Genomic DNA, 16,237 nt, shown 5'->3' with positions numbered 1-16,237 from the left:
TGACCAGCGGCTGGGGCCACCAACCCAGCATAGTCACCGCCTCAGCCCTTGTAACCGCGCTCAGCTGACCAGACAGTTGGCTGTGTCCTGAGCCCTGAGACTTTAACAGCCTGAATTTTTGAGTTCCAATTCATCATTTGTGGGAGTTTTTCCCGTTCTCTTAGTCCATCATTTTCTTTGTTTTCTTTGTTTGTTGACCATATTACTGTTATGGAATATTATGTGGTGTATATATCCTGTTGACAACAGCAATTTTTCCTTAATGTGTATTTTTCGTCTTTTGTTTTTTTGTGGTTTTCTTCTACAGACATACATGTGCTTAGCAATGGCGTATGTCCAAAAGCTCTCGTAAAGTTTGTCAGCACTGCTGGTGCCTTCCCCAATCTTCCACACCACAAGCAGCCAAGAAGCACCCGGCGGAGCGGAGCCTGGAGAGAGCGACTTGGCGCGAGGTGAGGAGAGGAGAGGAGAGGCGAGGAGAGGCGAGGCGAAGAGAGGCGAAGAGAGGAGAAGAGAGGAGAAGAGAGGAGAAGAGAGGAGAGGAGAAGAGAGGAGAAGAGAGGAGAGGAGAGGATAGGAGAGGCGAGGTGAAGAGAGGAGAGGAGAAGAGAGGAGAGGAGAAGCGAGGAGAGGCGAGGAGAGGCGAAGAGAGGAGAGGAGAAGAGAGGCGAGGAGAAGAGAGGCGAGGAGAGGCGAGGCGAAGAGAGGAGAGAGGAGAGGAGAGGAGAGGCGAGGAGAGGCGAGGAGAGGCGAGGCGAAGAGAGGAGAAGAGAGGCGAAGAGAGGAGAAGATAGGAGAAGAGAGGAAAGGAGAGACGCCGACACGGGAGCCCGCATGCCCCCGCGGGGCAGCAGCTACTTGTTACCACGGCACTGCTACAAAGAGGCGGCCGGTCACGCCAGGGTTTACAGCGGGCTGTAAGCTGGTCGCAGGTTTGTTCTCCCCGCCGCCGGGGGCCGTAAAGGAGTAGGGGGGCAGGCGCAATTAGCCTCGCGTGCTCTCAGGGGCGAGGCCGGCACGCCGCCCTGCCTTCCCCGTCGCCCTTAAGCCCGCCGGGCACGATATCCCCTGACTCCTGCTACCGTCTCCCGGCCAGGGAGCAAACAATTAGTTACTTCGTACACTCTCCATGCTTAACACAAAGCACCTATGTAAAGCCGGGGGAATGAAACTTCAGCCTATACCCTACCAGCCGTGTGCTCAATGGGAAAGTATTTGATCCTCGATACCGAAAACGCAGATACAACTGACTTTTTTTTATAAACAGAAGCCTAAACACCAATTTACATATTTCTAACTCCAAAATTAAACTTCCGTACAAACTTTCACCCCCTATATTAAAACCCCCTTAGGGGATGAATTAAAAAAAAAATTCATTTCTTAGAGCTCACTTACGTTATGTAAGGAACTCCTATGCAATATGGCATGCTTCTAGACTCGCCGGGTTTAAGCTGTGCGTTATCTGTCAGTCAGTGTTAGAATATTATAAGGTAGATCCTTCCGCGAAATTATATATATTTCGAGACTGAAGATGAGAGTCAAAACACTGTTGCATCGTCTGTGTTTTCGTGATTGGTACGAGAGTCTTTCAGACAGAAGTATACTGTCAGCACACCAATCCTGAATGTCCGGGCCAAACAAGGCAATGGCTTCTCTCGCAGACGGTCACCAATCACAAGGAAGGAACTGCTGGTTCGGGCGTACCTTATTGCAGTCTAAGGGCCTTCAGATGTTTTTTTTAGCGAATAATGCTTGTTTCTACTTATCCTCTATAGTAATTATTTTAGTTAGGATTAAAAAAACACACACATTCTGAGAAATTCTGACCTGGGCCTTAAATATTAAGTCTTCTTTAAAGGTCTCATTACGTCCATTCGGGTTTGAATGTGATCCTATCGCGAAATGAACCCGAGAATTTTTCCGGCATCTAGAAATGAGCGATCACAGATGGCAGGACGTGACTCGCACGGTTATTGCCCGCAGCCGCTAGAAGCGCTGCTGACGCGCCACCGCCGCTTCCCACCTCAGGAGCAAGAAAAAGGAAACGAAAAAAAAAATATTTTCATAGGAGATTAGTTATAGCCGGCCGCGCTGTGGGAGCCGGGCCGCGTTTGGGCGGTAATGGGCGGGCGCCGCCTCCCCATTGGTAGAAACCACGGACAAGTGCGCAGCGGCGCCGACACTCCCCTTCATTTCCATTGGCCGGAGACGTGGACGGCACGTGAGAGCTGGAGGCCGCGGCCGGTACAGTGGCGCACCTGGAAGCTGAGCGCTTCGTTGCGGATGGTACAGTGGCGCACATAGAAGCTGGAACCGCTTTGCCACGGCTGATACAGTGGCGTTCCTGGAAGCTGAGCGCTTCGTTGCGGCTGGTACAGTGCCGCACAAAGAAGTTGAGATGCTTCACTACTGTTGGTACAGTGGCGCACATGGAAGCTGTGCGCTTAAACAAGGTTGGTACAGTAGCACACATATAAGCTGAGACGCTTCGCCACGGCTAGTACAGTGGTGTACCTAGAAGACTTTTGGAAACCGTGGCGGGTACAGTAGAGGTGAATTACCAAAAAGAAGAAAAAAAGCTACCTCGATATCAACTTGAGTGACTTTTTTTTCGAGCGCTGCGCTGTCCTGTTTTCAGAACGTACGAGGTCCAGAGAGGAACCAATAGGCAGAGAAACGTTCAACAGGAAGGGCCTATAACAGAAGGAATGGAATGCCGAGTCATTATCCAGGCTGCCTGATAAAGAAAACTAGGGTAGGGAAGCAGATGGTCACAGCTGACGGAACAATTGTGATATAAAATACGCGCACTATTTGCTAGGTAGGACTCTTGTCGGCCTAATTCGCTGCCCAACGACGTACAAAGAATTAGAAGGTACGTTAAATATGTAGAATTATAACTAGAGCAATTCTTAATATTGACTGAATTTTATTTATGACGTGGAGCGAAAGGTCGAAAGTATATATTTGTTTTACTTTTGTTTGGGTGTCTGATTGCAGTTAGCTGAACAACTGGTGGGATAGGCCATAACTGAATTTAATATTTTTAGTTATAATTTATCGGGTGTACAACATTTAACGATGTGACTCGGTAGTCCTATTTTGAACTATGACAATGAAATCAGCACAATTTGTACTGTGAAAAAGCTAGATGAACTGACTAATTAATGTACTAATATAAATGTGTCATAAATAAACTACATCAAAGAAAACCTTAATTCCATTGTATCCCTTTAATTTTATATTACTAAAATTACTAGCTTAGGAATGTAACCTACCTAGGAAAATTTAATCTTGTTAATTTTAAAATTGCTCTATTTGTTTTTAAATAATAAACTAACATTGTTATTTTTTACACGTGAAGTGTAGAAGATTAAATATGAAAATCATTCACCAGGTTACATAATTTTTAAAATAAGCAGCTGTAATGTTCATATATTTTTCAGTAGTTTCTTTAATAGAGAGCAAAATGTTTATCTTATCCCGATATGTTTGCTTTGGTCGGCATCTGAATTGACTGCATTCCTGTTTCCATTCTAGGCATCGTGTGTATTGAGTAACGAATTATTTATTCTCTTCTGCTAGACCCAACTTTTATGCTCACTTTTACACCCATGGGTATGACGGAAGGTAGGTATAGCAAAAATTGGCATCGTGTGGGGCGGACTTTGTGGCCTAAAAACTTTTGAAAAACAAAATGGCGTCTTTCGTTTACTCTCTCACCCCCTTAACACTCGGATGCGTAACGTACAGTGACATCTTAAGAAAGAGGCACCGTGATATATTTTGCCGTACTTAAGCATATTTTACTTTTTTTGTTAGTAGCCTACTGTACAGTGTATTATTTTAATAGACGTGTACCCGATGGAATATTTTGAACAATGATCAAAAACGCTTATATACAACTGACATTATATTTATAAACAGAAGTCTAAACTATAATTTCCATATTTCTAACTTCAAAAATAAAATTAAAAAAACTTCTATACAACAGTTCATTCCGTATTTAACCTCCTTAGGGTGTAAATTTTCGAAAGTCCTTTCTTGGTGCTCAACTACGTTGTACTTATAAGTAGAGACCCGAAAAATTCGCGGGTTCAATGACCTCCAGGATAGACTCCAATATCCTCTGCACACTCGGACAAATGCCAATTGTTCATTGGCTGTTGACTTGTGAGTCGTCTCGACTGGGTGGCCTGTGATTCTAATTGGCCCTCAGACCTCCAGATTAACAGTGAACATATGACAGAAGCAGCACTAAGGTATAATTATTTGAATTTTAGCATAACACGAAATGAACACGCGAATTTTTCGGGTCTCTACTTATAAGAAGCTCCTACGCAAAATAAATGGTTCTAGACCAAGCGGTTTAAGCTGTGCTTTGTCCGTCAGCCAGTCAGTGTCAGATTTTTATGTTATTTTATTTTCCTCTTTTTTTTTAATTAGTGGTGCTAACTGATCTGCAGGGGCATGCATATTTCGCGAAAAGATTCCTGTATTAGCTGAAAGTTAAAACACTGTAACATCGTCAGTGAGTGTTTCGTGATTGGGTGTCTTTCTTTCAGGTACACGACGATTTTTTTTACAACTCCAATCACAGTGATTCAGTGCGGAAGCAAACGCGTCCTGAGTGGCCCGGTCAAACAAGGCAACGACATCTCGCCAGACGGCCGCCAATCACAAGGAAGAAACCGCTGGTGCGCTTATACCTTTTTGCAGTCTAATTGGCGTTCAGATTTATTCGCGAAAAATGCCTGCCCCTACAGTGATCTGTAGAGACCTGCAAAATTCGCGGATTCATTCGGTGATAGGCTAGAATTCAAACACATATGCCTCTTAGATAATTTTGCTATTGGCTTACCGTTCATCTGGACGAATGTCAACCAGATATAAACCCTCAACCAAAGAAGGATCGAATCACAGACAAACCCAGCTGAGACGACTTACAAGTCGGCAGCCAATGAACTTGCGTTATTTGCCCGAGTGTACAGGGGTATGTGCAGTCTATCCTGAAGGCCATCGAAACCGCGAATTTTGCAGGTCTCTAGTGATCTGTAGAGACATGCAAAATTCGCGGTTTCATTTCGCGATTGGCTAGCATCAAAACAACTTATACCTTCGTACCGCTTCTTCGATTTGCCCACATTTTATCCGGGGAACTGTGAGCCAATGGGGAATCACTAAACCAAGAAAGTGCCGAATTACGGACAGCCTAGTTGAGACGTCTCACGCGTCAGTAGCCAATGAACAGGTGTCATTTCCGCGAGTATAAAAATGACTGTGGGGACTATCCTAGAGGTCAATGAATCCGCGAATTTTGCAGGTCTCTAGTGATCTGATATTGGTAGGGACCGGAAAAATTCGCGAGTTCTATGACCTGCAGGATGAACTCCATAGTTCTACGTACACTCGGTCAAATGTCACCCTCTCATTGGCGGCTGTTTTTTGAGACGTCACAACGTAGCAGCCTGTGAATCGATAAAGCTTTGGTTGGGCGTATCTCATTGGGCCAGAGTCATCCAGGTGAGTGTTGAGCCAATGGCAGAGGCAGCACTGAGGTATAACTATTTGTATTTTAGCCTATCGCGAAATTCCGGTCTCTAGATATTGGTGAGATCTGTTCTGGAACTTCCCCCGGGGAGACGCGGCTCGAAGCTGGTGGCGACAGCTGACCTCGCGGGGGCCGCTGTTAGGCGGCTGGTAGCCGCAGGTACAGGAGAGAGAGGATGTGGCTAATTACCCGGGCCGCTCGGCTTTTGTTTCTGTCGGCCGCGAGAGGGGTCGTTAGAGCGCGCGCCGAGCGTGGAGCGTGGAGCGTGGAGCGTGCACGGCGCAGCATGGCCGACAGCCAGTCCCGGAGCCCGCGCGCCCTGCAGTCCGGCGGCTCTGCTGCGAGAGGGCGCTACTGCTCCGCAAAGGAAAACAACATGTCGCGTCGTGCAGGCTCTTTTAGATCCCCCCCCCCCCCCTCCTGGAGTTAAGATAAGCTTCTCACTGAGGCAACCCGCTTACGCTTGCAAAATAATGACCGTGAAACGTGGTTGATATACCTACGTAAACGTCAGAACTACGTTTTTTTATGGAAAACTTTCTGTAGGTATGTTTTAAAAATTTTCCTGCTGATTGCGTGCATATAGACCAAAATATGGGTAGTACACGACAGACAAGCATCCTACTCAGCGATGACTTGTGTCGACTAAGACCTACGCGCAAAACTCTCTCTCTCTCTCTCTCCTCTCCCTTCCTCTCTCTCTCCCCTTCCTTCGCGAATCCTTCATATTTACGTGCCCCTGGCTCATTGGAAGTTTTATGGACGTTAATCGCTCACCAGACTGCAACAAAGGTCTTATTGCGCTAGCGATTGTTGCATAATAATTTCCTGCAAAAAGAAAAAAAGACTCCATTGCCCTATTTGACCGGGCCGTTCGAGGACGCGTTTGCTTCCTCTCCGGATGAACCCGGTAAGCTGACAGTGTTTAAGTGCAACCTGACATAGACGCTGCCAGACACGAAGCACGGGACAGTTGTCACGAAGTTTTTAACACACCTGTTTGCCTGGAAATCTTTTCGTTAAAAGTACGTGGTCCTGGCCGTGACTCCTGCCAGACGTAATATACATACAAGAACGAGTGGGGGAAAAAAAAAAAAAAACTATAGAACAATTGCCGTGACATTATTTTCTGCCGTCATCACGGGTAGAAGGTGATCGATCTCTGCACCGCCGCGGGCAATGAGGCTAATGGACGCCGTCCAGTCCGTCCAAGCCAGCCGGACACTCGACAGACCGTCTACCTCCAACACCTCAAGGGCGCCGTCTGGTCGGGACGTACGTGTGTCACTGACCCTTCCCGGTGCGAATGTACCAACCCCAGCGCCCGGTGAGGGCAGTGGCGTACGCGAGTTGGGATGGACGGATATACCCTCCTTTCCCTCCCCAAAATAAACAACTTCTCAGAGTATATTAAATTATTATATCTAACAGCCTAAATAAATGCAAATTGTTTAATTTGCAGTATGCTATTTCACGTTTCCCCTGACATTAAAATTAATAATTTTGAGTGGGCAAGGCTACACCTATGTTAATTGTAACTTTGCAAAATAGATTGAAAAAAAAAAAAAAAAGAATCTTCAAAATAAAATATTTCAACTCCCGCCAGTATGCGTATTAAATGTTTTAAGGACGAAAAATGCTAATTGTTCTGCACCTTGAAAATACCAACTTTTTTTCCCCCGTTGTAGATCTCCCCGCTTTATCTGTGAGACATGTGTTAACTTTAGCAATGAACAGGGACAAGAAGATTTTCAAACCAGATGTGTTTTAGAACTTTGTGTTTCGTGGTTGGCTGGGGTTTATTTCAGGTTCATGTCTACTGCCAGTGCACCAATCACAGCCATCCTCTGAGGAAGCAAACGCGTCCTGAATGGCCCGGCCGAAAAGGGCGATGGCTTCTCTTGCAGACGGCGGCCAATTGAAAGGAAACCACCACTAACTAGCACGGTAGTTCTGAACCACCTTCACCACCTTCACCACCTTCACCAAATGAATCCCGGCGTACGCGACACTGAACTAGTGGCCCGATAAGAAAGACCCACCCTTCAGCTTCAAGTCACCAGGATCTACACGTGGCTGAAGCGCATCCTGTCTTCGGGCTGGCGGGCTTCGCAGCTTGTGTTCTCACGCGCGCGCGACCGCCATCTGCTCCTCGTGTACTCGCGCCCGATTGCCTATCGACTTATCGAACTACCCTTTCCCCCCCCCCTCCTCCCCAGACCTCGCGGGCGCCTCTCCGTACACAACGTTCTATTTTCAATTCCTCCTTTACCTTCCCCCCCCTCCTCCGGAATCCCTCCGCCAATCTTTCCTTGCGAGGTCGGAGGGTCCCGTCGCAACCTCCGCCATCTTGGATCGATGTGCGGGACGTGGGTGGCATGGCAGGCGACCAGGGCAGGGCGGCTGTGCAGCAAAATCGACCTGCTTTCGAAATGCCTGCGCGGCCGTCGAGAAATATAAGTAAAGATCGGAATAACATACGCGATCGTTCATTAGAAGAGTCTAGATGCACTCACACACAGGCTTGCTCTTGTGAGTGAAAAATTTTCCTTTTTAATTTGGTGAATTGAAATCAAAGTGTAAATAAAAAAAATATATATTATTGACGTGACAACGTCTAATAAATCGATGAACGCCGGCTGCACGCACGAAAAAAAAGTTCCGTTACATACATTGTTCCGTTACGCTGTGTCCCGTTACGCTCATTGTACGCTTACGCCGCACCTATCTCTCTTCCACTCGATTGTTTATAAAGTGAAGTGAAAAGTTAATGTGGTTTTCATTGCTTATTACAACAACAATTTCGGCAATAAAGAATAATTATTCTTGTATTTTAAAAATCTGATTACTAGTATAATTTCAAGTATTCATTCTTTTATTATTAAAATAAAAATGATTCAATTTTATTCATAAAGTATGCAATTATTTCATCAATGTTTTGTCACGTTAAACTATCGTCCGTAAACCGACTTTACAGACAACCAATTTTTTATTATTGGGGGAAACGTTGAAAATGTGAAGATGAGGGTGGTCCGCACCGTTGCGTTGGTTTGAAAACACGGGATGCCAATTCCGGCGCCTAGCTGATGCGTGGTCGCGCTGGTCTCGGGGCGGGAGACAGCCCTCAGCGAGGCGCGGTGTCACTGCCCCAGCCCCCCACCCCTCCCCTCACGCTCAGGAGGTGGTCGTCGCTCCGGCCGTTGCGCAAGGCGGCCATCTGCAATGCTAACTCCCGCGACGTGCGACGCAGTAGGCGCTGTCTCCTCCCCCCCCCCCCCCTCCGCATACCCTGCACTAGCTCTGACAGGTCGTCGCGGCCAGCATCATCTCTGCATCTGCGCTCTGCCTGTGTCCGGACCACTTCCACCAGCACCCGAGGAATTTATCTTCGCGATTTTACGCGTCCACGCATCCTGAAATCCGCACGATGCGATCCTGGTGTGTCGTCCTGCCGTGCAGTCTTCCCTGGTGACCTCGCGGAAGAAGTTGGTCTCACCCGACCTGGCGCGACACCTCCGGATCAGTCGTCTTCTATGCTTATTACCGTAGAGACCTGTAAAATTCGCGGATTCATTTCGCGATAGGATAGAGTCCAAATAGGTACTTTTGACATTATTTTGCTTCAGTGATTGGGCCACAGTTTATCTGAAGGACTCTGGGCTAGTGAAAAATCTTTAACAGAAGAACTAGCGAATCACGATCATTCCAGTCAACAGGGGTTACGAGTCGGTAACCAATCAGCAGATGTAATTTGCACGAGTGTATAGAGGATCATGGAGTCTATCCTTTAGGGATTTGAAATCGCAAATTTTACAGGTCTTTACTTATTAGGGATTAGGCCTTTCCAACTCGCATGCAATCTCAAATATTTTTTTACACAGTTTGAAAAAAAAGCTGTCGTGCTAAATCTTTCGGTTATGAGGATGGCATTAGGACTTAGCTTTGGCTACTTGTTGATGCCAACATTCGTGAACTGGAATCATTATGATGATGATGGTTATAGTGGCCCGCGTGAAATAATAAGTTGTCTCCACACAGTAGAAACTGGTGGTAGACGTGAAGTTGCTTCAAGCTAAAGAAGGTCTGGGATATTATATGGTTTATGCCTTGACACGCCAAAAAATTGGGATTAAATATTTCAAGATTTGAATTATAGCAACAACAAAATTAGATGGAAAATTCATGGTGGCGGAGCCTAATATACCTCTTAGTGTCCAAGTTGTCCACTGAGGACGGTGGTGTTTTGCGATTCTGCAACCAGTCTACCGATCGTTGGCTGATGCGACAAAAAAAAAAAAGGCAAATTTTATAATAATTTGGTATGAAAAATCACACACGTTTGCTCACTCCAAGGACGGATAGCTTGAAAACTGGTCACGCGAAAGCAAGTCTAAGCATGTTCGTGTAACAAGGTAGGCTACAGATGTTCGAAGTTTAGTTTGTCATTAAAACAAAACAAAAAAGCGAAACCATTATTGCTGCTTTAGAAAAATACTTATCAGTTCATCGTCATATAAATCAGGCCCTGCATAAAAGACTTCAAACAATAATCTGGAAAGATTGAGTTTGGCCTTGAAGGTTAGTTACCACATACAATTAATTCCACCAAGTTTGTATCAACAGGGTCGTTACCACAACGCCGAAATACCACAACGCCGAACGTACAATAACCCCGAATACCATAATGCCGAATGCTAAATTGACCGAAACGCCGACAGCTAGAAAAATGCTGGGTACCACAACGCCGAAATACAGTAACGCTGAAAAATGTTGCTGCGGGGAGGGGAGGCCACAGGAGCAAAATGAAAAACAACTGAATGAATTTGTGTGTGTTTCTTAAATGTATCTTAACGCCGAAATACCACAACCTAGTCTAACCTAACCTAACCTTTCCCAACCTAACCTTTGTGGCAGTCCTGCAATGACATTTTTCGGCGTTAATGTATTTCGGCGTTGTGTTAATTCGGCGTTGTGGTACACAGCAGTTTTCTAGCTGTCGGCGTTGTAGACAATTTGGCATTCGGCGTTATGGTTTTCGGCGTTGTGGTATTTCGGCGTTGTGGTGCGTCCCCATATCAACATACGACCTCACAGTAAACATTAATGACGAAAGCCCTATCAGTAGGGACCGATTCATATTAGATTCACTTGCAAATAGTTTAGCTGCTATCCCAGGAGATTGGGCATCAGCCAATCAGAATAATCACTAGCGATGAGAGGGTGGTAGTTCTTTCACACTTCGCACACCCGATCCGTCGGCGATGTTTACAGGCGAGAGAGGCCGTGTGTCTCTCCCGACCGAGTTGCTTGTGATTCATCAAGTCTGGCCTTTGTATCCGCTTCGTTACTGCAGAGCGGGACAGAGCGCAGCGCGAGTGCAACAACCGCACAACTCGCCAGTTGCAGACGGGCCGTCGTGTTCCCGGGCTTGCTAGCGAGTGCCCTCGGCAGTGTTCCTCCTGTGTTGGACTGGCCGGCGTGTTGGACCACCGACCATAGCTCTGCGAGAAGCCTAAGATGTCCATCAAGTTCTGTCCCTGCCCGAATACGCCCGAATATTCACCTTCGGCCAACCTCGGGATTTGTTTTATTTTTGCGCAGGAAAAATGAATTCAAATATTAAAAGTGGTCGGTTAGGTTAGCTACATTAAAACACTTAAAAACACCATGGACGGTTAGCTAGGTTAGTACTTATAGCTACCTTAAAATAAACAGAGAAATATAAATATATATAAATAAACGCGAGGTTGGCCGAAGGTGAATATTCGGGCGTGTTCGGGCAGGGAAAGAACTTGATGTACATCTTAGGCTTCCCTAGCTCTGCAGATCTGGCCGAGTACCACAGCCAGTGTTGCCAGCCACAGCACACACAATTCGGGCACTCTCACCATTACATTCGAGTACTTCTGGGTGCAAGAAGTTCTCAGTTCGGGTGTCATTCAGGTACTTACACGAAAAAAGTTATAAAAAAAACATTGTCTTATTTAATACAAATATCATGCACACTGTTCTGTTAAATCTCATACTAGCGTAACATAAAATGTTAAAGTGTAAGGGGGGCAGTCTGGTCCGGGTGTATGTGGGTTAATGAGGCGGGATGATAAGTGCGAAGCTCGCTGTTGTCTCTAGCGCGGTATCGCCTCTAAGCGCAAGGCTCTGAACTCACGCGCGGTCTTCTTGCCGTGCACAGGACAACTGTGAAATTTGAGCGGTGACCGTAACATTATACGGCCGAGAAATTAGGACAAAGATATAATGCAAGTGTCTTAAGTGCTTTCGAAAATCCGTACCGGTTGTTTTATGCCTAAAATTTACTCTGAAAACACGCCTTTCAGCCATTTCAACTCTTCTAAAAAATACTGTTTAGAAACTTAATTCGGAATCAAAACTACTTTTCGGACCTGAGCGAATTCATAACTGCTTTTCGCAAACAGACCCCGCTCGGATATCTTGAGTAGTTTTGAAATAGCGCTGTTTTTCCTGAAGCTCTGAGGGCCGTGTGTGTGCCCGGGCAGACGGCGCCCTTGAATGCAATATTGGCTCTACTGCTAAGGCCCGTGCGTAGGATTTTACAATACATAATTGGTTGTATTTTTTTTTTGTGAGGGGTGAGGGGAAATAATGTAAAATGTTGATTTACTGCTATTCCAGCCACATGTGAAAAATTTTGTGAAGTTATTTTTAATATTACCTGTAGTGTAAGGACGCGACTTAAATTTGTGTTTTTAGTAGTGTAGCCAGGACTTGTTTTCAATGAGAGGTATCCTTAGTTCTGATGTCGCCGCCCTGATGTTTATTTGATACTAGCTGCAACATAATCCTGTGGTTCTCCAGAGATCCTTAGAACTACAGCTTAGCCGAGGCTGTTTTATTTATAAAAGGCAGGGATATTTAATGTCAGTGCGTTACGGCCAGGGTAAAGACTGTTTTCCACCGTAAATGGTTTTCTATTCTAAAGGGAATATTTTCAAATAATGTTCGCAGGCTTTCACGGCCATTGTCTGAAGTAGCATGTCTGAAGAACCTACTGTAGGTTGATGGCGACAGCAATGTTGACCTAAACGTCGGTGAATTATTCGCCCAGGACACGGCTACAACCCAGAAGCCAAGCTACTTCAATATTCTGTAAATATTTTTCGTCTTAATTTTTCTTTCTTTTTACTAAAATTATTGTACATGTGAGGTACCCGAGTGGATCTTCTTGGGGATAGGGTGTAGACACAGTAATTTCGGTACGTGCATCCGAGTTCGGGTGCTTGTGGCAACACTGATCCGAGGGGCCCTGGTGCCGTTGTTGCGAGGAGCGCCAACCAGAGGCGCTGGAGTGGCGGGGCGGCGGGGTGTTGCTATTGGCTGATTGTGTCGCGTGTGGGAGCTGCCCTCTGTGGGGTGATGGTGGCCTCACACGCACACCTCTCCTCCTGTACCCGGGTGTTTCCCCGCGGCGCGAGGGGAGTGCTTGCACGCAGCGACTACCGCACACCGCGCGTGCTCCGGCATTAGGGGAGCCGCTGCCTTTACGACCGTCTCGAACACACTCCCGCGCGCCTACGTGATCTTTCCTGTGTCGTGTCGTCTTTGGTTAAGGCCCCCGCCTACCCGGGCACACACACGGTGCGCAGAGCTTCAGGAAAAACAACGCGATTTTCAAAACTACTCAACACATCCGAGTGGGGTCTGCTTACGAAAAGAATTTAAGAGTTCGCTGAGGCCCGAAAAGTACTTTTAATTTTGGATCATGTTTTTAAACTGTATTGCTAGAAGAGTTAAAATGGCTAAAACGCATGTTTTCATAGTAATTTTTAGGCGTAAAACAACCAGTACAGATTATTAAAAGCACTTAAGGGACTTGCATTACACCTTTATCTTTATTTATCGGCCATATAATGTTGCGGTCACCGCTAAAATTTCACAGTTATCCTGTGACGACAAGAAGACTGCGCGACAGTTCAGAGCCTTGCGCTTAGAGGCTATAGCGCGCTAGAAGCACCAGCGAGCGTCACACTTATCATCCCGCCTCACTAACACACATACACCCCTGACGAGACGGGCCCCTTAAGTCAGGGAGGAGTTGTATTACATCACAAATGTGATGCGAAAACCGTCTGCTAGCGGCCATCTTTGCACTGGCACGTGTAACATGGAGTTTTTGCCTCCCGTTGTGTACTAAAAAAATGTCCACGTCCAAGAAATTTAACCAGTATGTGTTTAATGAAAATTGATCATTGATATTGGCCACACATATTTGTTGTCAGTTGGACAGTCAGTGGCTGTACATATAAGTTTAAAAAAAAAACGATATAATTGAGTAAACAAGTATAGGTATCGGAAGTAATACTTGGGTTCGGACTCTTACCCGGGAATTCATGCTTTGTGTTGCTAAGTCGAGATACCGATTGCCCAAAGTACAGGCCTTTCATTCGTCATTTACGCCCTCTGCAACGTCGACGGCAGTGATCGGGCTTCGCGTATCCTCGCCTTTTGTCGCCGAGTTTTAAATATAACTATTTGGAAAACTGTTCACATGAGTATTAAGTGTACGAATACATGTCGGTAGAATTTTTCCCGAAAGCCACATATTTTAACCACACTGCAGCGTGATCTTGATCTTGCAGTAGGTACAGAATATTTGTATAGTTTATAATTTGACAGGAGAAATTAATTGGCTCTATTGATTGGCTTGCATGGTATGTGCATGGTGTGGTGCAGTTTAGGCTAACTGTATGTCCCACCAAATCGTTAGGACAATTAGAAGAATTAATTTCCTAATACGTGGTTTTAAGTTCTGGTAGAAATTACTTCTTAAAAATTTACTATTAGTTTTAACTTTAAGGCTTTTAACGCCTTGGTATCAAGTTTTATAAAAATCAACACAAGACGATAAGATTTTTTTTTACACTGAACAGATGTTCGTTTACGTAGCTTTCTTTACTTATTATTTTAAACAAATCACTGTATTTTTGTGAGCGGTAAATCTTTTTACTAGTTTATGTCTTGACCAATTATAAAAAACTTACAGACTTCAAATTTTGTAATTTTCTTTAAAAAATTAAATTATGAAATATTTTTTATTTAATGTAGTATTAAGAATTTAAACGTTATTGAAATTAATTACTATTTTATGACAAAAAATTATGCCCAGAACATTATCATCTTAAATTTACTGATGGTCTTCCAAACTTTTGGCGAGAAACGTATCGCATAACTTGTAGGTTTCCAATCGATTGTGCAAGATATAGACGTGTAATTTTCAACTTAACAGGGTAAATTCAGGCAGCGAAAAAACTCGAATCTCAAACGGACCCACTTGGCGTCACCGAGTGTTGCCACTGTGTGTGTGTGTGTGAGAGAGAGAGAGAGGAGGGAGAGAGAGAGAGAGAGAGAGAGAGAAAGATAGAGAGAGAGACTGTATAGACGGAATATGGCCACTAAAAAAACTGTGCGTTGAGAAATGCCAACATCAAAAATTAAGTTTTCAATATGACGAAAACCAATATTCTTAAACACAATAACATAAATAAATAAAATATTCACGAACGTTCTTGGTTCAGAATGTAGGTATGGAGTGGCGTATTGATTATAATGACAAAATATAAGCCTTCGGAATATTTTTTTTACCGAGGTAAAATTATTTTGGTAGCAATGAAATAAGCATGACTGCAATGCATAATCGTGCGTATTTTTTTTTTGCAATAGAATCTTAAGTTATGATTTTCAGCGCTCAGACTTAGCTGCCATGCAGTTTTTAAATATTTGCAACAAAAGGTAAAGTATTTTTAACGTAGTGTTTTGGTCGTTCCACATTGAAAAATACGGTCAATATTTGCAGCAAAGGAATGCCCCAAAAATAAAATCATAGGTGTCCAAAAATTTAGATTCGGAAAGTAGACGACGTCCGGGTTGTTAGGTTGCCTCTAAAATCCCGCACAGTTCTCGGGTGAGAGAGTCAGTAGTAGCTTTGAATATATATACTGTACAGAAGTCGCCAGCCCAGGTTAAAATTTATAATACGGTTTTGAGGTAGTTGGTTAATTCACCGCCGCAATCGCCACCATCTCTAGGGCATCGACTTGTGGTGGTCCCTAGCGGACAAGTGTCGAACTCTTCAAACACCTCTTCCCCCCTCCTGTTGAACGACCTCGAGCTGCAGTGAATGTTGGATGTGGGGGTGCGGGGGAATGACAGCGGGCGACAGAGCTGCGCTCTAACGTGTACATAGCAACTAAGACGATACAGGGCGTTAACGGCAGCGCACTGCAGCGGTGAAGTTCCCAAGCTGCTCATTATACGCTTCTGAAAAACGTAGAGTAAATCCTATCCACCCGCGACTTCTATACAGTATATATATATTCAAAGGTAGTAGCACTTCCTCGCTCTGCGACCCCGAGGTGCTGCGGTCACACCCGGATGAGCGCCCCGGGGGACGGAAGTAACGGCGCCGACGCGGGACTCGAGCTCGAGGGGTCGGGAGAGCGTGCTCCGGGGTCGCCCTCGAACCGGGGCTGACGCGGCAGGAGTGAAGAGCGCGGCGCGACAACAGCCTATTGAACTGTGCACGTCGGGCCGGCGACCCCACAAGCCCTCCTCCTGCAGTATCGACCTGCGCCGCCACTGATCACCTGTTACCCCTGCCACCTCACCACCTCACCACCGCGCCGCCCTTGCAACCTGCTCTCTGTTCCAACA

At 45.4% G+C, this 16,237-nt stretch overlaps 1 protein-coding gene across 1 annotated transcript in view; it reads left to right on the top strand.

Moving 5' to 3' along the window:
* LOC134535387 (endothelial transcription factor GATA-2-like) overlaps nt 1-16,237 on the top strand; it is a 163,145-nt gene that overhangs the window by 90,577 nt on the left and 56,331 nt on the right. The gene's annotated exons all lie outside the window — the stretch shown is intronic.

Source organism: Bacillus rossius, chromosome 8, assembly GCF_032445375.1.
Source record: "Bacillus rossius redtenbacheri isolate Brsri chromosome 8, Brsri_v3, whole genome shotgun sequence".
NCBI lineage: Eukaryota > Metazoa > Arthropoda > Insecta > Phasmatodea > Bacillidae > Bacillus > Bacillus rossius.
Note: the sequence above shows the minus strand (reverse complement) of the source record. Positions and strands in the feature narration are given on the sequence as shown.